At 37.2% G+C, this 9,720-nt stretch overlaps 1 pseudogene; it reads left to right on the top strand.

Annotated features, from left to right (window-relative positions):
* Positions 1-675: 675 nt before the first annotated feature.
* Positions 676-945, top strand: LOC150004399 (ATP synthase F(0) complex subunit f, mitochondrial pseudogene; annotated as a pseudogene).
* The last annotated feature ends 8,775 nt before the right edge of the window (positions 946-9,720 follow it).

Raw genomic sequence — 9,720 nt, 5'->3', positions numbered from 1 at the left:
TTGATGGACACTTTGGTTGCTTCCATATCTTGGCTATTGTAAATAACACTGCAATAAACATAACAGTGCATATGTCTTTTTAAATTAATGTTTTGAATTTCTTTGGATATATACCCAGAAGTGGAATTGTTAGATCATAAGGTAGTTCCATTTTTAATTTTTTGAGGGACCTCCATAATGTTTTCCATGGTGGCTGCCCCAATCTACGTTCTCATCAACAGTGCATGAGAATTCTCTTTCCTCTACATCCTCTCCAGAGCTTATTGTTTGTGGAATTATTGATTATGTCTATTCTGACAGATGTGAGGTGATATCTCATTGTGGTTTTAATTTGCATTTCTCTGATAATTAGTGACTTTGAGCATCTTTTCATATGTCTATTCACCATTTGTATGTCCTCTTTGAAGAAGTGTCTCTTCAGGTCCTTTGCCCATTTTTTAATTGGATTGTTTGTTTTTGGAATTGACTTGTATGAGCACTTTATAAATTTTAGCTATATTCTCCCATCCAGTAATTTGTCTTTGTTGTTGTTGTTGATGATGGTTTCTCTTGCTGTGCAAGAATATTTTAGTTTGATATAGTCCCTTTTGTTTATTTTTGTCTTTTGTTTCTCATGTCTGAGGAGTTATATGTTATATCATAAAAAGTTAATGAGAAATATCAGACACCCCAGACTCCAAGATGGCGTCAGTCATACCATTGAAGGAGAAGAGACTCATGGATGTCAAACTAGGGGAGCTGCCAAGCTGGATACTGATGTGGGATTTCACTCCTAAAGGCATTGCTGGAGCATTTCAAAGAGGTTACTACCGGTATTACAAGTATATCAATGTGAAGAAAGGGGTTGTTGTTGGGATTTCTATGGTGCTGGCAGCTTATGTGCTTTTTAACAACTGCCATTCTTATAAGGAACTCAAACATGAGCAGCAGTGCAAGTACCACTGAAGAGGACCCAGTGTGGATTCCATAACCCTGACCATTATCTTTGCACAGTACCCCTGAATCCTTTCATATTGTAATTAACAACTAATAAAAGATGGTTGGTAAAAAAAAAAAGAAATATCAAATTTAACCATCTATATTTTCTTGTAGGCGTTTTATGGTTTTGAGTATTACATTTATGTGTTTAATTCATTTTGAGTTTATTCTTGTTTACAGTGTAAGAAGGTGTTTGAGTTCATTTTTTTTTTTTTGCATGTATCTGTTCAATTTTTCCAATTCCATTTATTGAATAAACTGTCTTTACCTCATTGTATGATCTTGCCTCTTTTGTCATATATAGGCATGGATTTAATTCTGGGCTCTCCATCTCTTTTTTTGATCTATGAATCTGTTTTGATGCTGTTTTGATTACTATAGTTTTGTAGTATAATTTGATGTCAGGTAGTGTGATACCTCCAACTTTGTTTTTCTTTCTTAAGATTGCTGCGCTTATTTGGTATATGTTGTGGTTCCATATACATTTTGGAGAGGATTCCTGTCTCTGTTGCTAGTATTTCTCTGTAGGTATTTTCTATCTTTGCTTTGAGTTTTGGAGATGAAAAGTATTCCTGTTCTCTAGCCAAGGGTGCACACATTTTTTTCCTAATGTCCAGAAATATTTTACCCTCACATCTGCATGTTACATCACTCTGTCTCCACCACATCCCTGGGTTTGAACAGCACGTGATTGTGTAAGGAAGTGGGAGGCTCTAGTTCTGTGCCCCGAGATTGATTTATATTGGCCTGCAATATAAATCGCCAGCTCATTCTTGTGATCAGTAAGTTCATCAGGGAAGCAATTAGTGAAGAGTTATGAGATTCATAACTAAATACAGTATGATTCTGGTATCAAGTTAATGCGAGGCTTTTAAGTGGCTTTTCTAACTATAAAATTATACATGTTTATGTAGAGAATTAGAAAATATTAAAAATAAGAAGAATAAAATAAAAATTTCTTTCAGCCAAAGATAAGTTTAGCAACATTTTACATTTTTTGGTATATTTTCTCAATTGAAATATATATAATATGTGACTATAAATATCTATCATACTATGTATATATAACACATTATATAATATTTTATACACACATTATATAATAGCTATATATTAATATGTATTATATATTTAAATTGAGAAAATTTGCACAAATATCACTAAAGTTATTTATATGTAATCCATATGTTCACATATATACACAGAAACACACATGCATAAATTATTTTTAAAATTTTGAGTAACAACGTTTGCATTTTGCTTTTTTCATCTAATATTATGTTGTGATCTTTTCTAATGGAATTGATATTCTGTAAATACATGATTTTTAACAGCTATGCAATCTATAATGCTATCATCAAAATGAGTTGTTACTTTATTTTTGGTCATTGATATTGTTTTTACATATTTATTATTATTTTAAAACTACTTCAAAAAACAATCTTGAACTAACATTTTTGTCTGTGTTTTGATGATATTAACTGTAAGTCAAAAAGTCAAAACCAGGGAGGACTGTGTTCTAACTTAGTGTCTCACTGGAATCGAGTCAAGAAACATTTCCAAAATGAACTCATTGAATCATTTTACAAACCTCTTGCTCTCAGAGGAAGGAAAACGCCCCCATATCCTCACCCTCACCCCCAGGGAAACAACTCTCTTCTCTCTCTGTTCATTATGTACCCACAGATTCAGTGGGAGCCCTGTTAACTCTAGGATTTGGAGCAGGGGCAAGATCTCAGCTATTTCAATAGAGCTTTTCTGTGTTGCATTCACATATCTCAGAAGATATAACTTAGCTCACAAAATGTTGATTCCATATAATAAAACTTTACTGTGCTGGAGCTCAGGTAGAGAAACACATCACAGTGTTAATATAACAATTCACAGAACCTCACCAAACCTCCATGCTTTGAAAGAGTTAGAGATTGATAATAATTGGTTAATGAGATATCAGAATCACTGAAGAGGCGAAATCATTAATTAATACTTAATCTGATTTTAGATATGATAGATCAGAGTTATACAATTTCCAGCAATCCCAGCTTTAGTTAAACCATGACATGAATGCAAAGTGTAATTTCCATACAGAGTTTTAATAATTAGCCCAATAAAATATGTTTTGGTACAGTGAGAAAGCATAAGTTTAGTTACATGTTAATATTGGGGAGTGAGAATTTATAGTAATGACTTAGAGTTTCTAAGCTAAAGAGAATTCAATAATTATATTAGGCAGATGAGCTAGTTGTTTAAGCATTGTCTCTGGCAGCTTATCTGGGGGAGATATGTGCAATGTGTGCCTCAGAAGGCTTATTTGGAGATCTTTGTGGTGGCTCTGGAGAGGGGTCACCTTTTGCTTCTGTCAAGCCTGAGTCACAGGCCCACCATACATACAATAGCTGTGGACTTTTCTTGTGCTCCCTTCTGTGGCTGTCCACCTGCATTTCCCCGCCATCTACATCTCTCCCCCCTCTTCTGAGTCCCTGGCCCATCTGCCCTCCCTGATCTGCAGGTGGTCTTGGCATGGCAGTCTGCCCCTTGCTTGTCCTCACTACATCCTATCCTAGTTTTATGGGTGTCATTACTAGGGGTCAGCCATCTTGGCGCTCATTTCTGGCTTTTACTCTAGGTAGCTTGTGTGATATACACAGCCTCTTTGAGCTCTGTTTCTTCATCTATAAAATGAGGCTAATAAGACCAATGCCATAAGGTGTTGCGGAGTGAGGTGATAGCTATCTAGCACACTGTAAAGTTTGAGTGTTTACTGCTATTGACACTATTATAGTTTGAAATTTAGTTGGGAGCTCTTCCTAAGTTAAGGAATTGGCTTTAAGTTTCCTATTTTATCCCGGTAGGACAGCACAGGGTAGAACATCTGTTGATGCTCAATACTGACTTGTTATTTGACTCTTTTTCCTAGACTTTGGTGATTTTCTATTAGCAGCTTTTCTGGGAGACCTCCAGCCTTCCTGATTGTAATTGTGTGGTGTCTGGCCATGCAGCTCCAAGGATGCAGCTTCTTGCCCATTTTATATATAAGCAGTGGTATGTTGTAAATATTTACCAAACAGCTCTTTAAAAGGCCCTAATTTGGAGAATTTGTGGATTTTTGTGGTGTAAATAGTTTTACCATGGCCAATTTTGAGCTGTCACCATGACATGAACTTCCTTGCAGAAGTTCTAAAGTTTTGCAATTGACTCTCTGTAGCTGCTTGACACACAGCAATTCAACCTGTCTAAAACTAGGAGCATAACTCTGAAGTCAGAATTCAGTGGGGCTGTACTGGGGTCCCATGTGCCATTTAACTTTTCTGAGATCCTGAGTGAAATCCAAATTCACATTTAAAATCCATCATCCAAATTACATGGCAGCACTTTGGACAGTATTGTTGGGTCTTGCCCTCCATGATCCTGGATGTCACAATGAGAAATGTCAAAATTCACCTGCTTTTGGCAGGTTGATCATTTCATCAAAAGGACAATATTTGCTTTTATATTTTATATACAAAGGACCTAATTATTAATAGCAACAGATTTCTTGGAATTATGGTCTCTTCCTGGAGAAAAATCTCTTTAATTGATTCCAGAGAGAGGGGAAGGTAGGGAAAAAGAGAGGGGGAGAAATATCAATTGGTTGCCTCCTGCACGCACCCCAACCTGGCACCAAACCCGCAATCTAGGCATGTGCCCTGACCAGAAATCAGACCTGCGATCTTTCAGTTTGCAGAATGATGCGCAACCAACTGAGCCACAGCGGCCAGGGCAAATTTTTCTTTCTAAGCTATTAGTCAGCTGTGAAATTGTTAGACACTGCCGACAGCAGCTGTGTTCTTGGACTGTCCTCACAGTGTCCCAAGGGTTGAACACAGCATGGTTCCATTGGCTGCAATGTAAATGATGCCCCCTGGAGTTGTGTGATGCTGCTGGCCTTTCTAGTTTCATTCATCCCTATTCTCTACTGTACTCAGAGAATACTGTTTCTCCACCTCAGATCTGTAGACAAGGGGTAAGTGTATGTACCTCTGTGGCAGATAAATGGCCCATATTCAATGTGGCAAAGATTTATTGAGTGGTTACCACATACAAGGACTCTGCTATGTGTGATTATAACACTATAATACCCCAAAGTGCCCAGCACAAATTTGCAGCTGCCGGTCGCCCTGCCTCAGTGTATTCTATTGTGTACTCTACTGGGTACAATAAGGGTAAAGAGGAGGCACCAAACATAGGAGCCTTCAAAGAACTTCCTAACATTTTGGGAGACCACATGTGTACAAATGACATTCTTTGAGAATAAAAGAGTAAGTGTGATGTACTTTGTTTAAAGCCCAAACATATGGGAAGTCATCTTTCTAGATGAATGCTGTCTACTCTAAACTAATTGCTTTCGGAAACTTTATAATTATTTCAATGCGGCTGCTATTTTCCCAATGGCGTTTGCATTTTCTTCTTAGGAATTAAGAATCCATGACACATTCTTTTGAATAGCCACAGTTAACACAACTTTTTTTCAAGGGTGGATTTAGGGCTAATTCTTTGGTAAACTTATAAGCTTATACATAGACTTTGAAGATGCGGCAGATACTATAGGTTGACTAATCTCATATTTGTTCAGCCCCTGTTCCCCTATCTTCCTTTATTACTGAAGCTGGGAAGGGGAACTCTTCCATCTCCTGGCTTTTATGTATAGCTCGGGCTGATGAGGAGACAAGCAATACTATTCTTGCCAATAGTTTGTAGGTGGAAGTACTGCAAAAGGGTTCTTCTTCTTTTTTTTTTTTTTATTGAAAAGAAAAGACTAGAGGGGAGGAAGTTTTGGGCCCCTTTCCTTTCTTCTATGCTCATGTGTCCTCCTGGGATACCATGGCGAGTATCAACAAGTTATAAACATGAGGATGCCTTGAGGACAAAGGCCACATCCTAAGGATGGTTGGGAAAAACAATAGGAGGAGGTAAGATCCTGACCACATCCTGAAATGACCATCTCAGCCCTGGACTTTGCATCTCTAGATGTCCTGTTATATGCATAATATACCTTTGATTATTAGGTATCTGCTCACCTGGTTATCCATGACTCAGAGAGGAGTGAATTCCCAACAGGGCACAGAAGACAATCCCATAAGGTGAATTCTAAACATGAACCATACCATAATTATTGAATAAGCATTGCTTTTCATCTGTACAAGGTTAGGATGGTTAGCATTTTCATAAATGGAGGCAAGGGAGGAAGCTGATGTTTACCGAGAGTCTCCTTTGTGCCAGGCACACTTCAAATGTTATTCCCATTAATGAGGTCAATGAAATCAGAGTTGGTATTATTCCCACAACCACTAGACAGGAAAGCTGGAGTTCAAACCGAGGTCTCAATGACTTCCAAGTCTGGGATATGTGTGGGGTTGGTAGGGGGAGTTGGCAGGGGGAACCAAAGGGCACTTGATGTGAGAGCAATATTGACAAGAATAAATATAAGTAGGGAAAACAATAAGAAGCTTGGTCTAGGTGGAGTTTAGGATTAATTTTGAGAAGTACAAGAAGATAAATGTGAGCAGAAAAAAACAGAGGCAGGTGATGTAGGGCCATGAATCTTAATCCAGTGACTAAAGCCACTGGTTAGTAGGAAGCAATTTTGCTTTCTTTAGCAGGAAAATGATATGCTGTGCTCTTGGAAGAGTTGTCTGGCACCAGGTTTTACTATAAATAAAAAAGGAAATAGACTTAATCAAAACCAGAGTAGATTACTTTTTAGGGGACTACTTTTGCCAACATGCTATTTCTTAGATTATAAATCTCAAATACCGGGGGGGAATTACCAGTCTGTTTGATATATAATTTCCCTGCTAGAAACTTTAGGCAGGTAGGAACATGAGGACAAATATTCATGGAATACATGGAAGAGGAATTTCCATCTTGCTTCATTGCACTTTTAGCAACTGCATTCTTAGTGTTACTGTTTCTCAAGATTTGATGAAGGATAGATAAGCATATTACATCTAGGATAGGAGAAGAACGTTAGAAAAATTTTTGGTGATTTGAAATTATGCATGACACAAATAGCAGAAAATTAAGTTCAATTTTCTGGGAGGCTGGTTTGGTAATGCTGGATATCTTATGCTTAATATTTAGACTCAATCTCTTTCTTATATAGTGATAACCTGGTCAACAAAGCAGTTAAAAGTTAGCTCATCGATATGACTTTGATGAAATAGATAATTTAATTCAATTGTTAAAAGAGGCTTATTTAATTTAGGAATTCACCTTTCTGAGATTTTGTCAGAGTCATCATAGCATGTATGACTATTTACTTATGGAAAGGGTTTACTGAGACCAGAAGACTAAACTTGGAATTAAAGTCGATACTATGTGAATATAATAGAATTTTTATGCACAGGTACCAGTGGCTATCTGTTCTATCGGTTTACCTTTTCTGATCATGGTAATTGACATTCATTTTCTTCTTCTGCAAGTATGTTAAGTCTAGACCGTAGACCCTGGTATTATATAGGTGACATAACCAATAGATGCACAGTATATATATTATTAAGACATAATCTAGACAGATGTTTGTATCAGTTTATTTCCCTTTAAGCTAAATTAATAGATATTTTACTTAAGTTTTTAATACTTTATTTAAAACATATAACTATCAGAGATGTCTATATGTTACTACATTAAAGCTCCGTTTAGCCCTAGAACCACCCAATCTGCTCTGAAGTCTGCTGAGGGTGGGAGAGAATTGCATTCTAAAGGCCAGTGTTTGGTGGAGCCCCTCTATAGCCTTGGGGTGAGGCAGCACTTTGTTCAAAAGTAACAGAGACCTCTCTTTTCTTAACCTAAAGAATCATTAAGTGTCCAAGAGCCAGGTATGTGACAGCTTTATTGTGGTGATTCTGTTACACTGGTGGCAATGCTAAAGCTGTTTGTTGCTTTTCCGAGGCCTTTTACATTTCCCTCAAATACTGTACTGCTCTCCCAGCAGGCACTTTGTCTTAGCTGCTTTTGCTGTAACATAATACCACAGACTGGGGGACTTAAAGAACAGACATTTGTTTCTCACAGTTCTGGAGGCTGGGATGTCCTAGATTAATGTTGGAAGGTTTGGTTCTTGGTGTGGGTTCTCTATCTGGTTTGCAGTAGGCTGCCATCTTGCTGTGTGCTCCCGGAACCTCTTCGTTGTGTGCTGGAGGATAGTGTGAGCTCTGGTCTCTCTTCCTCTTCTTTTAAAGACACTAATCCCATTATTCTTAAAACCCTCAAAACCTCATCTAAACCTAGTTACCTCCCAATGAGGGTTAAAGCTTCAAAATAAAAATGGGGGGGCACAAGCATTCAGTGTACCACACCCCCATTCTCATTTCTTCAGCCAGAACCCCTCCCTCTTTTTCTTTACTATCCCTGTTCTTTTAATGAAGTAATAGGAACTTTCCTGAAACTCCTTGTAGTTTTGTAATCTTACTTTTTTGTTTATTTATTTATGGGAAAGGACTATTGTGAAGGAGTTGTGCCCGCAAACCAGCCAAATTCTAGAGACTTTAAGGACAACATTTTTCAGTCATACTGTTTAGGAGTTCCTCATGATTCAAGCAACTGCATTTTGCTTATATAATTTTTTATTAGGATACTTTGAAATCTGGCCCACAGAAATGGATCAATAAGTAGATGATAGATAAAATTACCAACAAATATCCATTTGTTTAGAATATAAAACGGCGAACTTCTACCAGATTTTGGCAGTAGCTGGAAACAACAGTCCTGGTGAGATAAAAATATATCTTGGCCCTGACCAGTGTGGCTCAGTGGGTTGAGTGTCATCTAGCAAACTGAAAGATTGCAGATTCGATTCCCAGTCAGGGCATATGCCTGCGTTGCAGGTTGGGTGCCCGATCAGGGCATGTACAAGAGGCAACTGATTGATGTTTCTCTTTCACATACATGTTTCTGTCCCTTTCTTTCTTCTTCCCTTCTCCTCTCTCTCATATATATATTGCAGTTAAAAAAACAAAACACAAAAGAAATACAATTCCTGAAATAGTATATTCATGGTGAAAATCTCAAGTTACTTAAAAAAACGTCTCCAAAGTTATAGTCATCCCAAAAGCAATAGAATTGAAATAGGTGCATTGTTAATTGAAGTGGGAGGTTAAAAATACTTTGTATTTTTGATGATAATTTTAGCTTTAAACTTTAGCTCAGAAATTCTGCAAATACCTGAAGGAATTTTGGCATTGTTCACCACCTCTCCTACACATCCTTGTCAAACTACAGAAATGCTATTGTTATCAGTTTTAGTACTTGTGTTATTTTACATGTGAAGACAGAGTTTAGAAGTGTTGTTCTTTTACTACCTAGTTTGGATAACTTTTCTTTTTTCTGGAAGAGAAGGATGATAATATTCATATTGAATTTATGGTTTAATTTTGTCTCCTTCCTTTTAGAAAATTTTCACCAAAAGTATAAAATACCTAAAATAGAATAAAGCCTAACTGGAAAAAGTGGTCTGTTAGTAGGTGCTGGTAATGTGACCTATCCCAAAAGAACAAGTTCTAGTTCCAAAGTTCTGACCTTTGTGAGGTTCAGATGAGGTGCCTTGCTTTGTTTTATACTGGTGTCTAAACATGTATTTAAAATGAATGACAGCCCACTTGCAGAGTGCTAGAAGTAGTATTATTCCCTATAAACCTGGTATTGATTCTGAAGTTTTTGAGACTTGGAAATATGAAAGGTTGGGAATGTCATTGGCTGGGAGGG

This window comes from Furipterus horrens, unplaced genomic scaffold (genome assembly GCF_987537825.1).
Source record: "Furipterus horrens unplaced genomic scaffold, mFurHor1.1.pri manual_scaffold_7, whole genome shotgun sequence".
Classification (NCBI taxonomy): domain Eukaryota; kingdom Metazoa; phylum Chordata; class Mammalia; order Chiroptera; family Furipteridae; genus Furipterus; species Furipterus horrens.
This window is presented reverse-complemented; position numbering and strand designations above follow the sequence as displayed.